Source organism: Chiloscyllium punctatum, chromosome 31 (assembly GCF_047496795.1).
Source record: "Chiloscyllium punctatum isolate Juve2018m chromosome 31, sChiPun1.3, whole genome shotgun sequence".
NCBI classification, from domain to species: Eukaryota; Metazoa; Chordata; class Chondrichthyes; order Orectolobiformes; family Hemiscylliidae; genus Chiloscyllium; species Chiloscyllium punctatum.
This window is the reverse complement of record NC_092769.1, coordinates 2,690,216-2,710,550: the sequence shown is the minus strand read 5'-3', so window position 1 is coordinate 2,710,550 and position 20,335 is coordinate 2,690,216.

Genomic DNA, 20,335 nt, shown 5'->3' with positions numbered 1-20,335 from the left:
AGAGAGCGACACGCTGACTGTGAGAGAGGGAGAGAGTGACACGCTGACTGTGAGAGAGGGAGAGAGGGACACGCTGACTGCGAGAGAGGGAGAGAGCGACACGCTGACTGCGAGAGAGGGAGAGAGCGACACACTGACTGCGAGTGAGGGAGAGAGCGACACGGTGACTGCGAGAGAGGGAGAGAGCGACACGATGACTGTGAGAGAGGGAGAGAGCGACACGATGACTGCGAGTCAGGGAGAGAGCGACACGCTGACTGTGAGAGAGGGAGAGAGCGACACGCTGACTGTGAGAGAGGGAGAGAGGGACACGCTGACTGTGAGAGAGGGAGAGAGCGACACGCTGACTGTGAGAGAGGGAGAGAGCGACACGTTGACTGCGAGAGAGGGAGAGAGCGACACGCTGACTGCGAGAGAGGGAGAGAGCGACACGCTGACTGCGAGAGAGGGAGAGAGGGACACGCTGACTGTGAGAGAGGGAGAGAGGGACACGCTGACTGTGAGAGAGGGAGAGAGGGACACGCTGACTGTGAGAGAGGGAGAGAGCGACACGCTGACTGTGAGAGAGAGGGAGAGAGCGACACGCTGACTGTGAGAGAGGGAGAGAGCGACACGCTGACTGTGAGAGAGGGAGAGAGGGACACGCTGACTGTGAGAGAGGGAGAGAGCGACACGCTGACTGTGAGAGAGGGAGAGAGCGACACGCTGACTGCGAGAGAGGGAGAGAGTGACACGCTGACCGCGAGAGAGGGAGAGAGCGACACGCTGACTGCGAGAGAGGGAGAGAGCGACACGCTGACTGTGAGAGAGGGATAGTGCGACACGCTGACTGTGAGAGAGAGGGAGAGAGCGACACGCTGACTGCGAGAGAGGGAGAGAGCGACACGCTGACTGTGAGAGAGGGAGAGAGCGACACGCTGACTGTGAGAGAGAGGGAGAGAGCGACACGCTGACTGTGAGAGAGGGAGAGTGCGACACGCTGACTGTGAGAGAGGGAGAGAGCGACACGCTGACTGTGAGAGAAGGAGAGAGCGACACGCTGACTGTGAGAGAGATGGAGAGAGCGACACGCTGACTGTGAGAGAGGGAGAGAGCGACCCTCTGACTGTGAGAGAGGGAGAGAGCGACCCTCTGACTGTGAGAGAGGGAGAGAGCGACCCTCTGACTGTGAGAGAGGGAGAGAGCGACACGCTGACTGCGAGAGAGGGAGAGAGCGACACGCTGACTGGGAGAGAGGGAGAGAGCGACACGCTGACTGTGAGAGAGGGAGAGAGCGACCCTCTGACTGTGAGAGAGGGAGAGAGCGACCCTCTGACTGTGAGAGAGGGAGAGAGCGACCCTCTGACTGTGAGAGAGGGAGAGAGCGACCCTCTGACTGTGAGAGAGGGAGAGAGCGACACGCTGACTGGGAGAGAGGGAGAGAGCGACACGCTGACTGGGAGAGAGGGAGAGAGCGACACGCTGACTGCGAGAGAGGGAGAGAGCGACACGCTGACTGTGAGAGAGGGAGAGAGCGACACGCTGACTGTGAGAGAGGGAGAGAGCGACACGCTGACTGTGAGAGAGCGACACGCTGACTGCGAGTGAGGGAGAGAGCGACACGTTGACTGCGAGTGAGGGAGAGAGCGACACGCTGACTGTGAGAGAGGGAGAGAGCGACACGCTGTCACTGAGGGAGAGAGAGAGTGACACGCATACTGTGAGAGAGAGGGAGAGAGCGACACGATGACTGTGAGAGAGGGAGAGTGCGACACGCTGACTGTGAGAGAGGGAGAGTGCGACACGCTGACTGTGAGAGAAAGAGAGAGTGAAACGCTGACTGTGAGAGAGAGGGAGAGTGCGACACGCTGACTGTGAGAGAGAGAGAGAGCGACACGCTGACAGAGAGAGAGAGGGAGAGAGCGACACGCTGAATGTGAGAGAGGGAGAGAGCGACACGCTGACTGTGAGAGAGGGAGAGAGCGACACGCTGACTGCGAGAGAGGGAGAGAGCGACTCGCTGACTGCGAGAGAGGGAGAGAGCGACACGCTGACTGCGAGAGAGGGAGAGAGCGACACGCTGACTGCGAGAGAGGGAGAGAGCGACACGCTGACTGCGAGTGAGGGAGAGAGTGACACGCTGACAGTGAGAGAGGGAGAGAGGGACACGCTGACTGCGAGAGAGGGAGAGAGCGACACGCTGACTGCGAGAGAGGGAGAGAGTGACACGCTGACTGCGAGTCAGGGAGAGAGCGACACGCTGACTGTGAGAGAGGGAGAGAGCGACACGTTGACTGCGAGTGAGGGAGAGAGCGACACGCTGACTGTGAGAGAGGGAGAGAGTGACACGCTGTCACTGAGGGAGAGAGAGAGTGACACGCTGACTGTGAGAGAGGGAGAGTGCGACACGCTGACTGTGAGAGAGGGAGAGTGCGACACGCTGACTGTGAGTGAGGGAGAGAGCGACACGCTGACTGTGAGAGAAAGAGAGAGTGAAACGCTGACTGAGAGAGAGGGAGAGTGCGACACGCTGACTGTGAGAGAGAGAGAGAGCGACACGCTGACTGTGAGAGAGGGATAGTGCGACACGCTGACTGTGAGAGAGGGAGAGAGCGACACGCTGACTGTGAGAGAGAGAGAGAGCGACACGCTGACTGTGAGAGAGAGGGAGAGAGCGACACGCTGACTGCGAGAGAGGGAGAGAGCGACACGCTGACTGCGAGAGAGGGAGAGAGCGACACGCTGACTGCGAGAGAGGGAGAGAGCGACACGCTGACTGCGAGAGAGGGAGAGAGCGACACGCTGACTGTGAGAGAGGGAGAGAGCGACACGCTGACTGTGAGAGAGGGAGAGAGCGACACGCTGACTGTGAGAGAGGGAGAGAGCGACACGCTGACTGTGAGAGAGGGAGAGAGCGACACGCTGACTGCGAGAGAGGGAGAGAGTGACACGCTGACTGTGAGAGAGAGGGAGAGAGCGACACGCTGACTGTGAGAGAGGGAGAGAGGGACACGCTGACTGTGAGAGAGGGTGAGAGGGACACGCTGACTGTGAGAGAGGGAGAGAGCGACACGCTGACTGTGAGAAAGAGGGAGAGAGCGACACGCTGACTGTGAGAGAGGGAGAGAGGGACACGCTGACTGTGAGAGAGGGAGAGAGCGACACGCTGACTGTGAGAGAGGGAGAGAGCGACAAGCTGACTGCGAGAGAGGGAGAGAGTGACACGCTGACTGTGAGAGAGGGAGAGAGCGACACGCTGACTGTGAGAGAGGGAGAGAGCGACACGCTGACCGCGAGAGAGGGAGAGAGCGACACGCTGACTGCGAGAGAGGGAGAGAGCGACACGCTGACTGTGAGAGAGGGAGAAAGCGACACGCTGACTGTGAGAGAGGGAGAGAGCGACACGCTGACTGCGAGTCAAAGAGAAAGCGACACGCTGACTGCAAGAGAGGGAGAGAGCGACACGCTGACTGTGAGAGAGAGAGAGAGTGAAACGCTGACTGTGAGAGAGAGGGAGAGAGCGACACGCTGACTGTGAGAGAGAGGGAGAGAGCGACACGCTGACTGTGAGAGAGGGAGAGAGCGACACGCTGACTGTGAGAGAGAGGGAGAGAGCGACACGCTGACTGTGAGAGAGGGAGAGAGCGACACGCTGACTGTGAGAGAGGGAGAGTGCGACACGCTGACTGTGAGAGAGGGAGAGAGCGACACGCTGACTGTGAGAGAGGGAGAGAGCGACACGCTGACTGTGAGAGAGAGGGAGAGAGCGACACGCTGACTGTGAGAGAGGGAGAGAGCGACCCTCTGACTGTGAGAGAGGGAGAGAGCGACCCTCTGACTGTGAGAGAGGGAGAGAGCGACACGCTGACTGCGAGAGAGGGAGAGAGCGACACGCTGACTGTGAGAGAGGGAGAGAGCGACACGCTGACTGTGAGAGAGGGAGAGAGCGACCCTCTGACTGTGAGAGAGGGAGAGAGCGACCCTCTGACTGTGAGAGAGGGAGAGAGCGACACGCTGACTGGGAGAGAGGGAGAGAGCGACACGCTGACTGGGAGAGAGGGAGAGAGCGACACGCTGACTGGGAGAGAGGGAGAGAGCGACACGCTGACTGGGAGAGAGGGAGAGAGCGACACGCTGACTGGGAGAGAGGGAGAGAGCGACACGCTGACTGGGAGAGAGGGAGAGAGCGACACGCTGACTGTGAGAGAGGGAGAGAGCGACACGCTGACTGTGAGAGAGGGAGAGAGCGACACGCTGACTGTGAGAGAGCGACACGCTGACTGCGAGTGAGGGAGAGAGCGACACGTTGACTGCGAGTGAGGGAGAGAGCGACATGCTGACTGTGAGAGAGGGAGACAGTGACACGCTGACTGCGAGAGAGGGAGAGAGCGACACGCTGTCACTGAGGGAGAGAGAGAGTGACACGCATACTGTGAGAGAGAGGGAGAGAGCGACACGATGACTGTGAGAGAGGGAGAGTGCGACACGCTGACTGTGAGAGAGGGAGAGTGCGACACGCTGACTGTGAGAGAAAGAGAGAGTGAAACGCTGACTGTGAGAGAGAGGGAGAGTGCGACACGCTGACTGTGAGAGAGAGAGAGAGCGACACGCTGACAGAGAGAGAGAGGGAGAGAGCGACACGCTGAATGTGAGAGAGGGAGAGAGCGACACGCTGACTGTGAGAGAGGGAGAGAGCGACACGCTGACTGTGAGAGAGGGAGAGAGCGACTCGCTGACTGCGAGAGAGGGAGAGAGCGACACGCTGACTGCGAGAGAGGGAGAGAGCGACACGCTGACTGCGAGAGAGGGAGAGAGCGACACGCTGACTGCGAGAGAGGGAGAGAGTGACACGCTGACAGTGAGAGAGGGAGAGAGGGACACGCTGACTGCGAGAGAGGGAGAGAGCGACACGCTGACTGCGAGAGAGGGAGAGAGCGACACGATGACTGCGAGTCAGGGAGAGAGCGACACGCTGACTGTGAGAGAGCGACACGCTGACTGTGAGAGAGGGAGAGAGCGACACGTTGACTGCGAGTGAGGGAGAGAGCGACACGCTGACTGTGAGAGAGGGAGAGAGTGACACGCTGACTGCGAGAGAGGGAGAGAGCGACACGCTGTCACTGAGGGAGAGCGAGAGTGACACGCTGACTGTGAGAGAGGCAGAGTGCGACACGCTGACTGTGAGAGAGGGAGAGTGCGACACGCTGACTGAGAGAGAGGGAGAGAGCGACACGCTGACTGTGAGAGAGGGATAGTGCGACACGCTGACTGTGAGAGAGGGAGAGAGCGACACGCTGACTGTGAGAGAGAGAGAGAGCGACACGCTGACTGTGAGAGAGAGGCAGAGAGCGACACGCTGACTGTGAGAGAGGGAAAGAGCGACCCTCTCACTGTAGAGAGGGAGAGAGCGACACGCTGACTGCGAGAGAGGGAGAGAGCGACACGCTGACTGCGAGAGAGGGAGAGAGCGACACGCTGACTGCGAGAGAGGGAGAGAGCGACACGCTGACTGCGAGAGAGGGAGAGAGCGACACGCTGACTGAGAGAGAGGGAGAGAGCGACACGATGACTGTGAGAGAGGGAGAGAGCGACACGATGACTGCGAGTCAGGGAGAGAGCGACACGCTGACTGTGAGAGAGCGACACGCTGTCACTGAGGGAGAGAGAGAGTGACACGCTGACTGTGAGAGAGGGAGAGTGCGACACGCTGACTGTGAGAGAGAGGGAGAGAGCAACACGCTGACTGCGAGAGAAAGAGAGAGTGAAACGCTGACTGTGAGAGAGAGGGAGAGTGCGACACGCTGACTGTGAGAGAGGGAGAGAGTGACACGCTGACTATGAGAGAGGGAGAGTGCGACACGCTGACTGTGAGAGAGGGAGAGTGCGACACGCTGACTGTGAGAGAAAGAGAGAGTGAAACGCTGACTGTGAGAGAGAGGGAGAGTGCGACACGCTGACTGTGAGAGAGGGATAGTGCGACACGCTGACTGTGAGAGAGGGAGAGAGCGACACGCTGACTGTGAGAGAGGGAGAGTGCGACACGCTGACTGTGAGAGAGGGAGAGTGCGATACGCTGACTGTGAGAGAAAGAGAGAGTGAAACGCTGACTGTGAGAGAGGGAGAGAGCGACACGCTGACTGTGAGAGAGGGAGAGAGCGACACGCTGACTGTGAGAGAGAGGCAGAGAGCAACACGCTGACTGCGAGAGAGGGAGAGAGCGACACGCTGACTGCGAGTGAGGGAGAGAGCGACACGCTGACTGTGAGAGAGAGGCAGAGAGCGACACGCTGACTGTGAGAGAGAGGCAGAGAGCGACACGCTGACTGCGAGAGAAGGAGAGAGCGACACGCTGACTGTGAGAGAGGGAGAGAGCGACACGTTGACTGCGAGTGAGGGAGAGAGCGACACGCTGTCACTGAGGGAGAGAGAGAGTGACACGCTGACTGTGAGAGAGGGAGAGTGCGACACGCTGACTGTGAGAGAAAGAGAGAGTGAAACGCTGACTGTGAGAGAGAGGGAGAGTGCGACACGCTGTCACTGAGGGAGAGAGAGAGTGACACGCTGACTGTGAGAGAGGGAGAGTGCGACACGCTGACTGTGAGAGAATGAGAGAGTGAAACGCTGACTGTGAGAGAGAGGGAGAGTGCGACACGCTGACTGTGAGAGAGAGAGAGAGCGACACGCTGACTGTGAGAGAGGGAGAGAGCGACACGCTGACTGTGAGAGAGGGAGAGAGCGACACGCTGACTGTGAGAGAGGGAGAGAGCGACACGCTGACTGTGAGAGAGGGAGAGAGCGACACGCTGACTGTGAGAGAGGGAGAGAGCGACACGCTCACTGTGAGAGAGGGAGAGAGCGACACGCTGACTGCGAGAGAGGGAGAGAGCGACACGCTGACTGTGAGAGAGGGAGAGAGCGACACGCTGACTGTGAGAGAGGGAGAGAGCGACACGCTGACTGTGAGAGAGGGAGAGAGCGACACGCTGACTGTGAGAGAGGGAGAGAGCGACACGCTGACTGTGAGAGAGGGAGAGAGCGACACGCTGACTGTGAGAGAGGGAGAGAGCGACACGCTGACTGTGAGAGAGGGAGAGAGCGACACGCTGACTGGGAGAGAGGGAGAGAGCGACACGCTGACTGGGAGAGAGGGAGAGAGCGACACGCTGACTGGGAGAGAGGGAGAGAGCGACACGCTGACTGGGAGAGAGGGAGAGAGCGACACGCTGACTGGGAGAGAGGGAGAGAGCGACACGCTGACTGGGAGAGAGGGAGAGAGCGACACGCTGACTGGGAGAGAGGGAGAGAGCGACACGCTGACTGGGAGAGAGGGAGAGAGTGACACGCTGACTGCGAGAGAGGGAGAGAGCGACACGCTGACTGGGAGAGAGGGAGAGAGCGACACGCTGACTGGGAGAGAGGGAGAGAGCGACACGCTGACTGTGAGAGAGGGAGAGTGCGACACGCTGACTGTGAGAGAAAGAGAGAGTGAAACGCTGACTGAGAGAGTGGGAGAGTGCGACACGCTGACTGTGAGAGAGAGAGAGAGCGACACGCTGATTGTGAGAGAGGGATAGTGCGACACGCTGACTGTGAGAGAGGGAGAGAGCGACACGCTGACTGTGAGAGAGAGAGAGAGCGACACGCTGACTGTGAGAGAGAGGCAGAGAGCGACACGCTGACTGTGAGAGAGGGAAAGAGCGACCCTCTCACTGTAGAGAGGGAGAGAGCGACACGCTGACTGCGAGAGAGGGAGAGAGCGACACGCTGACTGCGAGAGAGGGAGAGAGCGACACGCTGACTGCGAGAGAGGGAGAGAGCGACACGATGACTGTGAGAGAGGGAGAGAGCGACACGATGACTGCGAGTCAGGGAGAGAGCGACACGCTGACTGTGAGAGAGCGACACGCTGACTGTGAGAGAGGGAGAGAGCGACACGTTGACTGCGAGTGAGGGAGAGAGCGACACGCTGTCACTGAGGGAGAGAGAGAGTGACACGCTGACTGTGAGAGAGGGAGAGTGCGACACGCTGACTGTGAGAGAGAGGGAGAGAGCAACACGCTGACTGCGAGAGAAAGAGAGAGTGAAACGCTGACTGTGAGAGAGAGGGAGAGTGCGACACGCTGACTGTGAGAGAGGGAGAGAGTGACACGCTGACTGTGAGAGAGGGAGAGTGCGACACGCTGACTGTGAGAGAGGGAGAGAGCGACACGCTGACTGTGAGAGAGGGAGAGAGCGACACGCTGACTGTGAGAGAGGGAGAGTGCGACACGCTGACTGTGAGAGAAAGAGAGAGTGAAACGCTGACTGTGAGAGAGAGGGAGAGTGCGACACGCTGACTGTGAGAGAGGGATAGTGCGACACGCTGACTGTGAGAGAGAGGGAGAGAGCGACACGCTGACTGTGAGAGAGGGAGAGTGCGACACGCTGACTGTGAGAGAGGGAGAGAGCGACACGCTGACTGTGAGAAAGGGAGAGTGCGACACGCTGACTGTGAGAGAAAGAGAGAGTGAAACGCTGACTGTGAGAGAGAGGGAGAGTGCGACACGCTGACTGTGAGAGAGGGATAGTGCGACACGCTGACTGTGAGAGAGAGGGAGAGAGCGACACGCTGACTGTGAGAGAGGGATAGTGCGACACGCTGACTGTGAGTGAGGGAGAGAGGGACACGCTGACTGTGAGTGAGGGAGAGAGCGACACGCTGACTGTGAGAGAGGGAGAGAGCGACACGCTGACTGTGAGAGAGAGGGAGAGAGCGACACGCTGACTGCGAGAGAGGGAGAGAGTGACACGCTGACTGTGAGAGAGAGGGAGAGAGCGACACGCTGACTGCGAGTGAGGGAGAGAGCGACACGCTGACTGTGAGAGAGGGAGAGAGCGACACGCTGACTGTGAGAGAGGGAGAGAGCGACACGCTGACTGTGACAGAGGGAGAGAGCGACACGCTGACTGCGAGAGAGGGAGAGAGCGACACGCTGACTGCGAGAGAGGGAGAGAGCGACACGCTGACTGTGAGAGAGGGAGAGAGCGACACGCTGACTGTGAGAGAGGGAGAGAGTGACACGCTGACTGCGAGAGAGGGAGAGAGCGACACGCTCACTGCGCGAGAGGGAAAGAGCGACACGCTGACTGTGAGAGAGGGAGAGAGCGACACGCTGACTGTGAGAGAGGGAGAGAGCGACACGCTGACTGTGAGAGAGAGGCAGAGAGCGACACGCTGACTGCGAGAGAGGGAGAGAGCGACACGCTGTCTGTGAGAGAGAGAGAGAGAGAGCGACACGCTGACTGTGAAAGAGGGAGAGAGCGACACGCTGACTGCGAGAGAGGGAGAGAGCGACACGCTGACTGCGAGAGAGGGAGAGAGCGACACGCTGACTGTGAGAGAGGGAGAGAGCGACACGCTGACTGTGAGAGAGGGAGAGAGTGACACGCTGACTGCGAGAGAGGGAGAGAGCGACACGCTGACTGCGCGAGAGGGAAAGAGCGACCCTCTGACTGTGAGAGAGGGAGAGAGCGACACGCTGACTGTGAGAGAGGGAGAGAGCGACACGCTGACTGCGAGAGAGGGAGAGAGCGACACGCTGACTGCGAGTGAGGGAGAGAGCGACACGCTGACTGTGAGAGAGAGGCAGAGAGCGACACGCTGACTGCGAGAGAGGGAGAGAGCGACACGCTGACTGTGAGAGAGGGAGAGAGCGACACGCTGACTGTGAGAGAGAGGCAGAGAGCGACACGATGACTGTGAGAGAGGGAGAGAGCGACACGATGACTGCGAGTCAGGGAGAGAGCGACACGCTGACTGTGAGAGAGCGACACGCTGACTGTGAGAGAGGGAGAGAGCGACACGTTGACTGCGAGTGAGGGAGAGAGCGACACGCTGTCACTGAGGGAGAGAGAGAGTGACACGCTGACTGTGAGAGAGGGAGAGTGCGACACGCTGACTGTGAGAGAGAGGGAGAGAGCAACACGCTGACTGCGAGAGAAAGAGAGAGTGAAACGCTGACTGTGAGAGAGAGGGAGAGTGCGACACGCTGACTGTGAGAGAGGGAGAGAGTGACACGCTGACTGTGAGAGAGGGAGAGTGCGACACGCTGACTGTGAGAGAGGGAGAGTGCGACACGCTGACTGTGAGAGAAAGAGAGAGTGAAACGCTGACTGTGAGAGAGAGGGAGAGTGCGACACGCTGACTGTGAGAGAGGGATAGTGCGACACGCTGACTGTGAGAGAGGGAGAGAGCGACACGCTGACTGTGAGAGAGGGAGAGAGCGACACGCTGACTGTGAGAGAGGGAGAGTGCGACACGCTGACTGTGAGAGAGGGAGAGTGCGACACGCTGACTGTGAGAGAAAGAGAGAGTGAAACGCTGACTGTGAGAGAGAGGGAGAGTGCGACACGCTGACTGTGAGAGAGGGATAGTGCGACACGCTGACTGTGAGAGAGAGGGAGAGAGCGACACGCTGACTGTGAGAGAGGGATAGTGCGACACGCTGACTGTGAGAGAGGGAGAGAGGGACACGCTGACTGTGAGTGAGGGAGAGAGCGACACGCTGACTGTGAGAGAGGGAGAGAGCGACACGCTGACTGTGAGAGAGGGAGAGAGCGACACGCTGACTGTGAGAGAGAGGGAGAGAGCGACACGCTGACTGCGAGAGAGGGAGAGAGCGACACGCTGACTGTGAGAGAGAGGGAGAGAGCGACACGCTGACTGCGAGTGAGGGAGAGAGCGACACGCTGACTGTGAGAGAGAGAGAGAGCGACACGCTGACTGTGAGAGAGGGAGAGAGCGACACGCTGACTGTGAGAGAGGGAGAGAGCGACACGCTGACTGTGAGAGAGGGAGAGAGCGACACGCTGACTGCGAGAGAGGGAGAGAGCGACACGCTGACTGTGAGAGAGGGAGAGTGCGACACGCTGACTGTGAGAGAAAGAGAGAGTGAAACGCTGACTGTGAGAGAGAGGGAGAGTGCGACACGCTGACTGTGAGAGAGAGAGAGTGCGACACGCTGACTGTGAGAGAGAGAGAGAGCGACACGCTGACTGTGAGAGAGGGAGAGAGCGACACGCTGACTGTGAGAGAGGGAGAGAGCGACACGCTGACTGTGAGAGAGGGAGAGAGCGACACGCTGACTGTGAGAGAGGGAGAGAGCGACACGCTGACTGTGAGAGAGGGAGAGAGCGACACGCTGACAGAGAGAGAGAGAGCGACACGCTGACAGAGAGAGAGAGGGAGAGAGCGACACGCTGACTGTGAGAGAGGGAGAGAGCGACACGCTGACTGGGAGAGAGGGAGAGAGCGACACGCTGACTGTGAGAGAGGGAGAGAGCGACACGCTGACTGGGAGAGAGAGAGAGAGCGACACGCTGACTGGGAGAGAGGGAGAGAGCGACACGCTGACTGGGAGAGAGGGAGAGAGCGACACGCTGACTGGGAGAGAGGGAGAGAGCGACACGCTGACTGGGAGAGAGGGAGAGAGCGACACGCTGACTGGGAGAGAGGGAGAGAGCGACACGCTGACTGGGAGAGAGGGAGAGAGCGACACGCTGACTGGGAGAGAGGGAGAGAGCGACACGCTGACTGGGAGAGAGGGAGAGAGCGACACGCTGACTGGGAGAGAGGGAGAGTGCGACACGCTGACTGTGAGAGAAAGAGAGAGTGAAACGCTGACTGTGAGAGAGAGGCAGAGAGCGACACGCTGACTGTGAGAGAGGGAAAGAGCGACCCTCTCACTGTAGAGATGGAGAGAGCGACACGCTGACTGCGAGAGAGGGAGAGAGCGACACGCTGACTGCGAGAGAGGGTGAGAGCGACACGCTGACTGCGAGAGAGGGAGAGAGCGACACGCTGACTGCGAGAGAGGGAGAGAGCGACACGCTGTCACTGAGGGAGAGAGAGAGTGACACGCTGACTGTGAGAGAGGGAGAGTGCGACACGCTGACTGTGAGAGAGGGAGAGTGCGACACACTGACTGTGAGAGAAAGAGTGAAACGCTGACTGAGAGAGAGGGAGAGTGCGACACGCTGACTGTGAGAGAGAGAGAGAGCGACACGCTGACTGTGAGAGAGGGATAGTGCGACACGCTGACTGTGAGAGAGGGAGAGAGCGACACGCTGACTGTGAGAGAGAGAGAGAGCGACACGCTGACTGTGAGAGAGAGAGAGAGAGCGACACGCTGACTGTGAGAGAGAGGCAGAGAGCGACACGCTGACTGTGAGAGAGGGAAAGAGCGACCCTCTCACTGTAGAGAGGGAGAGAGCGACACGCTGACTGCGAGAGAGGGAGAGAGCGACACGCTGACTGCGAGAGAGGGAGAGAGCGACACGCTGACTGCGAGAGAGGGAGAGAGCGACACGCTGACTGCGAGAGAGGGAGAGAGCGACACGCTGACTGCGAGAGAGGGAGAGAGCGACACGATGACTGTGAGAGAGGGAGAGAGCGACACGATGACTGCGAGTCAGGGAGAGAGCGACACGCTGACTGTGAGAGAGCGACACGCTGACTGTGAGAGACCGACACGCTGACTGTGAGAGAGGGAGAGAGCGACACGTTGACTGCGAGTGAGGGAGAGAGCGACACGCTGTCACTGAGGGAGAGAGAGAGTGACACGCTGACTGTGAGAGAGGGAGAGAGCGACACGCTGACTGTGAGAGAGGGAGAGAGCGACACGCTGACTGTGAGAGAGGGAGAGAGCGACACGCTGACTGTGAGAGAGGGAGAGTGCGACACGCTGACTGTGAGAGAGGGAGAGAGCGACACGCTGACTGTGAGAGAGGGAGAGAGCGACACGCTGACTGTGAGAGAGGGAGAGTGCGACACGCTGACTGTGAGAGAAAGAGAGAGTGAAAAGCTGACTGTGAGAGAGAGGGCGAGTGCGACACGCTGACTGTGAGAGAGGGATAGTGCGACACGCTGACTGTGAGAGAGGGAGAGAGCGACACGCTGACTGTGAGAGAGGGAGAGTGCGACACGCTGACTGTGAGAGAGGGAGAGTGCGACACGCTGACTGTGAGAGAAAGAGAGAGTGAAACGCTGACTGTGAGAGAGAGGGAGAGTGCGACACGCTGACTGTGAGAGAGGGATAGTGCGACACGCTGACTGTGAGAGAGAGGGAGAGAGCGACACGCTGACTGTGAGAGAGGGATAGTGCGACACGCTGACTGTGAGAGAGGGAGAGAGGGACACGCTGACTGTGAGTGAGGGAGAGAGCGACACGCTGACTGGGAGAGAGGGAGAGAGCGACACGCTGACTGTGAGAGAGAGGGAGAGAGCGACACGCTGACTGCGAGAGAGGGAGAGAGTGACACGCTGACTGTGAGAGAGAGGGAGAGAGCGACACGCTGACTGCGAGTGAGGGAGAGAGCGACACGCTGACTGTGAGAGAGAGAGAGAGCGACACGCTGACTGTGAGAGAGGGAGAGAGCGACACGCTGACTGTGAGAGAGGGAGAGAGCGACACGCTGACTGCGAGAGAGGGAGAGAGCGACACGCTGACTGCGCGAGAGGGAAAGAGCGACCCTCTGACTGTGAGAGAGGGAGAGAGCGACACGCTGACTGTGAGAGAGGGAGAGAGCGACACGCTGACTGTGAGAGAGAGGCAGAGAGCGACACGCTGACTGCGAGAGAGGGAGAGAGCGACACGCTGACTGCGAGTGAGGGAGAGAGCGACACGCTGACTGTGAGAGAGAGGCAGAGAGCGACACGCTGACTGCGAGAGAGGGAGAGAGCGACACGCTGACTGTGAGAGAGGGAGAGAGCGACACGTTGACTGCGAGTGAGGGAGAGAGCGACACGCTGTCACTGAGGGAGAGAGAGAGTGACACGCTGACTGTGAGAGAGGGAGAGTGCGACACGCTGACTGTGAGAGAAAGAGAGAGTGAAACGCTGACTGTGAGAGAGAGGGAGAGTGCGACACGCTGACTGTGAGAGAGAGAGAGAGCGACACGCTGACTGTGAGAGAGGGAGAGAGCGACACGCTGACTGTGAGAGAGGGAGAGAGCGACACGCTGACTGTGAGAGAGGGAGAGAGCGACACGCTGACTGTGACAGAGGGAGAGAGCGACACGCTGACTGCGAGAGAGGGAGAGAGCGACACGCTGACTGGGAGAGAGGGAGAGAGCGACACGCTGACTGGGAGAGAGGGAGAGAGCGACACGCTGACTGTGAGAGAGGGAGAGAGCGACACGCTGACTGGGAGAGAGGGAGAGAGCGACACGCTGACTGGGAGAGAGGGAGAGAGCGACACGCTGACTGGGAGAGAGGGAGAGAGCGACACGCTGACTGGGAGAGAGGGAGAGAGCGACACGCTGACTGGGAGAGAGGGAGAGAGCGACACGCTGACTGGGAGAGAGGGAGAGAGCGACACGCTGACTGGGAGAGAGGGAGAGAGCGACACGCTGACTGGGAGAGAGGGAGAGAGTGACACGCTGACTGCGAGAGAGGGAGAGAGCGACACGCTGACTGGGAGAGAGGGAGAGAGCGACACGCTGACTGGGAGAGAGGGAGAGAGCGACACGCTGACTGTGAGAGAGGGAGAGTGCGACACGCTGACTGTGAGAGAAAGAGAGAGTGAAACGCTGACTGAGAGAGTGGGAGAGTGCGACACGCTGACTGTGAGAGAGAGAGAGAGCGACACGCTGATTGTGAGAGAGGGATAGTGCGACACGCTGACTGTGAGAGAGGGAGAGAGCGACACGCTGACTGTGAGAGAGAGAGAGAGCGACACGCTGACTGTGAGAGAGAGGCAGAGAGCGACACGCTGACTGTGAGAGAGGGAAAGAGCGACCCTCTCACTGTAGAGAGGGAGAGAGCGACACGCTGACTGCGAGAGAGGGAGAGAGCGACACGCTGACTGCGAGAGAGGGAGAGAGCGACACGCTGACTGCGAGAGAGGGAGAGAGCGACACGATGACTGTGAGAGAGGGAGAGAGCGACACGATGACTGCGAGTCAGGGAGAGAGCGACACGCTGACTGTGAGAGAGCGACACGCTGACTGTGAGAGAGGGAGAGAGCGACACGTTGACTGCGAGTGAGGGAGAGAGCGACACGCTGTCACTGAGGGAGAGAGAGAGTGACACGCTGACTGTGAGAGAGGGAGAGTGCGACACGCTGACTGTGAGAGAGAGGGAGAGAGCAACACGCTGACTGCGAGAGAAAGAGAGAGTGAAACGCTGACTGTGAGAGAGAGGGAGAGTGCGACACGCTGACTGTGAGAGAGGGAGAGAGTGACACGCTGACTGTGAGAGAGGGAGAGTGCGACACGCTGACTGTGAGAGAGGGAGAGAGCGACACGCTGACTGTGAGAGAGGGAGAGAGCGACACGCTGACTGTGAGAGAGGGAGAGTGCGACACGCTGACTGTGAGAGAAAGAGAGAGTGAAACGCTGACTGTGAGAGAGAGGGAGAGTGCGACACGCTGACTGTGAGAGAGGGATAGTGCGACACGCTGACTGTGAGAGAGAGGGAGAGAGCGACACGCTGACTGTGAGAGAGGGAGAGTGCGACACGCTGACTGTGAGAGAGGGAGAGAGCGACACGCTGACTGTGAGAAAGGGAGAGTGCGACACGCTGACTGTGAGAGAAAGAGAGAGTGAAACGCTGACTGTGAGAGAGAGGGAGAGTGCGACACGCTGACTGTGAGAGAGGGATAGTGCGACACGCTGACTGTGAGAGAGAGGGAGAGAGCGACACGCTGACTGTGAGAGAGGGATAGTGCGACACGCTGACTGTGAGTGAGGGAGAGAGGGACACGCTGACTGTGAGTGAGGGAGAGAGCGACACGCTGACTGTGAGAGAGGGAGAGAGCGACACGCTGACTGTGAGAGAGAGGGAGAGAGCGACACGCTGACTGCGAGAGAGGGAGAGAGTGACACGCTGACTGTGAGAGAGAGGGAGAGAGCGACACGCTGACTGCGAGTGAGGGAGAGAGCGACACGCTGACTGTGAGAGAGGGAGAGAGCGACACGCTGACTGTGAGAGAGGGAGAGAGCGACACGCTGACTGTGACAGAGGGAGAGAGCGACACGCTGACTGCGAGAGAGGGAGAGAGCGACACGCTGACTGCGAGAGAGGGAGAGAGCGACACGCTGACTGTGAGAGAGGGAGAGAGCGACACGCTGACTGTGAGAGAGGGAGAGAGTGACACGCTGACTGCGAGAGAGGGAGAGAGCGACACGCTCACTGCGCGAGAGGGAAAGAGCGACACGCTGACTGTGAGAGAGGGAGAGAGCGACACGCTGACTGTGAGAGAGGGAGAGAGCGACACGCTGACTGTGAGAGAGAGGCAGAGAGCGACACGCTGACTGCGAGAGAGGGAGAGAGCGACACGCTGTCTGTGAGAGAGAGAGAGAGAGAGCGACACGCTGACTGTGAAAGAGGGAGAGAGCGACACGCTGACTGCGAGAGAGGGAGAGAGCGACACGCTGACTGCGAGAGAGGGAGAGAGCGACACGCTGACTGTGAGAGAGGGAGAGAGCGACACGCTGACTGTGAGAGAGGGAGAGAGTGACACGCTGACTGCGAGAGAGGGAGAGAGCGACACGCTGACTGCGCGAGAGGGAAAGAGCGACCCTCTGACTGTGAGAGAGGGAGAGAGCGACACGCTGACTGTGAGAGAGGGAGAGAGCGACACGCTGACTGCGAGAGAGGGAGAGAGCGACACGCTGACTGCGAGTGAGGGAGAGAGCGACACGCTGACTGTGAGAGAGAGGCAGAGAGCGACACGCTGACTGCGAGAGAGGGAGAGAGCGACACGCTGACTGTGAGAGAGGGAGAGAGCGACACGCTGACTGTGAGAGAGAGGCAGAGAGCGACACGATGACTGTGAGAGAGGGAGAGAGCGACACGATGACTGCGAGTCAGGGAGAGAGCGACACGCTGACTGTGAGAGAGCGACACGCTGACTGTGAGAGAGGGAGAGAGCGACACGTTGACTGCGAGTGAGGGAGAGAGCGACACGCTGTCACTGAGGGAGAGAGAGAGTGACACGCTGACTGTGAGAGAGGGAGAGTGCGACACGCTGACTGTGAGAGAGAGGGAGAGAGCAACACGCTGACTGCGAGAGAAAGAGAGAGTGAAACGCTGACTGTGAGAGAGAGGGAGAGTGCGACACGCTGACTGTGAGAGAGGGAGAGAGTGACACGCTGACTGTGAGAGAGGGAGAGTGCGACACGCTGACTGTGAGAGAGGGAGAGTGCGACACGCTGACTGTGAGAGAAAGAGAGAGTGAAACGCTGACTGTGAGAGAGAGGGAGAGTGCGACACGCTGACTGTGAGAGAGGGATAGTGCGACACGCTGACTGTGAGAGAGGGAGAGAGCGACACGCTGACTGTGAGAGAGGGAGAGAGCGACACGCTGACTGTGAGAGAGGGAGAGTGCGACACGCTGACTGTGAGAGAGGGAGAGTGCGACACGCTGACTGTGAGAGAAAGAGAGAGTGAAACGCTGACTGTGAGAGAGAGGGAGAGTGCGACACGCTGACTGTGAGAGAGGGATAGTGCGACACGCTGACTGTGAGAGAGAGGGAGAGAGCGACACGCTGACTGTGAGAGAGGGATAGTGCGACACGCTGACTGTGAGAGAGGGAGAGAGGGACACGCTGACTGTGAGTGAGGGAGAGAGCGACACGCTGACTGTGAGAGAGGGAGAGAGCGACACGCTGACTGTGAGAGAGGGAGAGAGCGACACGCTGACTGTGAGAGAGAGGGAGAGAGCGACACGCTGACTGCGAGAGAGGGAGAGAGCGACACGCTGACTGTGAGAGAGAGGGAGAGAGCGACACGCTGACTGCGAGTGAGGGAGAGAGCGACACGCTGACTGTGAGAGAGAGAGAGAGCGACACGCTGACTGTGAGAGAGGGAGAGAGCGACACGCTGACTGTGAGAGAGGGAGAGAGCGACACGCTGACTGTGAGAGAGGGAGAGAGCGACACGCTGACTGCGAGAGAGGGAGAGAGCGACACGCTGACTGTGAGAGAGGGAGAGTGCGACACGCTGACTGTGAGAGAAAGAGAGAGTGAAACGCTGACTGTGAGAGAGAGGGAGAGTGCGACACGCTGACTGTGAGAGAGAGAGAGTGCGACACGCTGACTGTGAGAGAGAGAGAGAGCGACACGCTGACTGTGAGAGAGGGAGAGAGCGACACGCTGACTGTGAGAGAGGGAGAGAGCGACACGCTGACTGTGAGAGAGGGAGAGAGCGACACGCTGACTGTGAGAGAGGGAGAGAGCGACACGCTGACTGTGAGAGAGGGAGAGAGCGACACGCTGACAGAGAGAGAGAGAGCGACACGCTGACAGAGAGAGAGAGGGAGAGAGCGACACGCTGACTGTGAGAGAGGGAGAGAGCGACACGCTGACTGGGAGAGAGGGAGAGAGCGACACGCTGACTGTGAGAGAGGGAGAGAGCGACACGCTGACTGGGAGAGAGAGAGAGAGCGACACGCTGACTGGGAGAGAGGGAGAGAGCGACACGCTGACTGGGAGAGAGGGAGAGAGCGACACGCTGACTGGGAGAGAGGGAGAGAGCGACACGCTGACTGGGAGAGAGGGAGAGAGCGACACGCTGACTGGGAGAGAGGGAGAGAGCGACACGCTGACTGGGAGAGAGGGAGAGAGCGACACGCTGACTGGGAGAGAGGGAGAGAGCGACACGCTGACTGGGAGAGAGGGAGAGAGCGACACGCTGACTGGGAGAGAGGGAGAGTGCGACACGCTGACTGTGAGAGAAAGAGAGAGTGAAACGCTGACTGTGAGAGAGAGGCAGAGAGCGACACGCTGACTGTGAGAGAGGGAAAGAGCGACCCTCTCACTGTAGAGATGGAGAGAGCGACACGCTGACTGCGAGAGAGGGAGAGAGCGACACGCTGACTGCGAGAGAGGGTGAGAGCGACACGCTGACTGCGAGAGAGGGAGAGAGCGACACGCTGACTGCGAGAGAGGGAGAGAGCGACACGCTGTCACTGAGGGAGAGAGAGAGTGACACGCTGACTGTGAGAGAGGGAGAGTGCGACACGCTGACTGTGAGAGAGGGAGAGTGCGACACACTGACTGTGAGAGAAAGAGTGAAACGCTGACTGAGAGAGAGGGAGAGTGCGACACGCTGACTGTGAGAGAGAGAGAGAGCGACACGCTGACTGTGAGAGAGGGATAGTGCGACACGCTGACTGTGAGAGAGGGAGAGAGCGACACGCTGACTGTGAGAGAGAGAGAGAGCGACACGCTGACTGTGAGAGAGAGAGAGAGAGCGACACGCTGACTGTGAGAGAGAGGCAGAGAGCGACACGCTGACTGTGAGAGAGGGAAAGAGCGACCCTCTCACTGTAGAGAGGGAGAGAGCGACACGCTGACTGCGAGAGAGGGAGAGAGCGACACGCTGACTGCGAGAGAGGGAGAGAGCGACACGCTGACTGCGAGAGAGGGAGAGAGCGACACGCTGACTGCGAGAGAGGGAGAGAGCGACACGCTGACTGCGAGAGAGGGAGAGAGCGACACGATGACTGTGAGAGAGGGAGAGAGCGACACGATGACTGCGAGTCAGGGAGAGAGCGACACGCTGACTGTGAGAGAGCGACACGCTGACTGTGAGAGACCGACACGCTGACTGTGAGAGAGGGAGAGAGCGACACGTTGACTGCGAGTGAGGGAGAGAGCGACACGCTGTCACTGAGGGAGAGAGAGAGTGACACGCTGACTGTGAGAGAGGGAGAGAGCGACACGCTGACTGTGAGAGAGGGAGAGAGCGACACGCTGACTGTGAGAGAGGGAGAGAGCGACACGCTGACTGTGAGAGAGGGAGAGTGCGACACGCTGACTGTGAGAGAGGGAGAGAGCGACACGCTGACTGTGAGAGAGGGAGAGAGCGACACGCTGACTGTGAGAGAGGGAGAGTGCGACACGCTGACTGTGAGAGAAAGAGAGAGTGAAAAGCTGACTGTGAGAGAGAGGGCGAGTGCGACACGCTGACTGTGAGAGAGGGATAGTGCGACACGCTGACTGTGAGAGAGGGAGAGAGCGACACGCTGACTGTGAGAGAGGGAGAGTGCGACACGCTGACTGTGAGAGAGGGAGAGTGCGACACGCTGACTGTGAGAGAAAGAGAGAGTGAAACGCTGACTGTGAGAGAGAGGGAGAGTGCGACACGCTGACTGTGAGAGAGGGATAGTGCGACACGCTGACTGTGAGAGAGAGGGAGAGAGCGACACGCTGACTGTGAGAGAGGGATAGTGCGACACGCTGACTGTGAGAGAGGGAGAGAGGGACACGCTGACTGTGAGTGAGGGAGAGAGCGACACGCTGACTGGGAGAGAGGGAGAGAGCGACACGCTGACTGTGAGAGAGAGGGAGAGAGCGACACGCTGACTGCGAG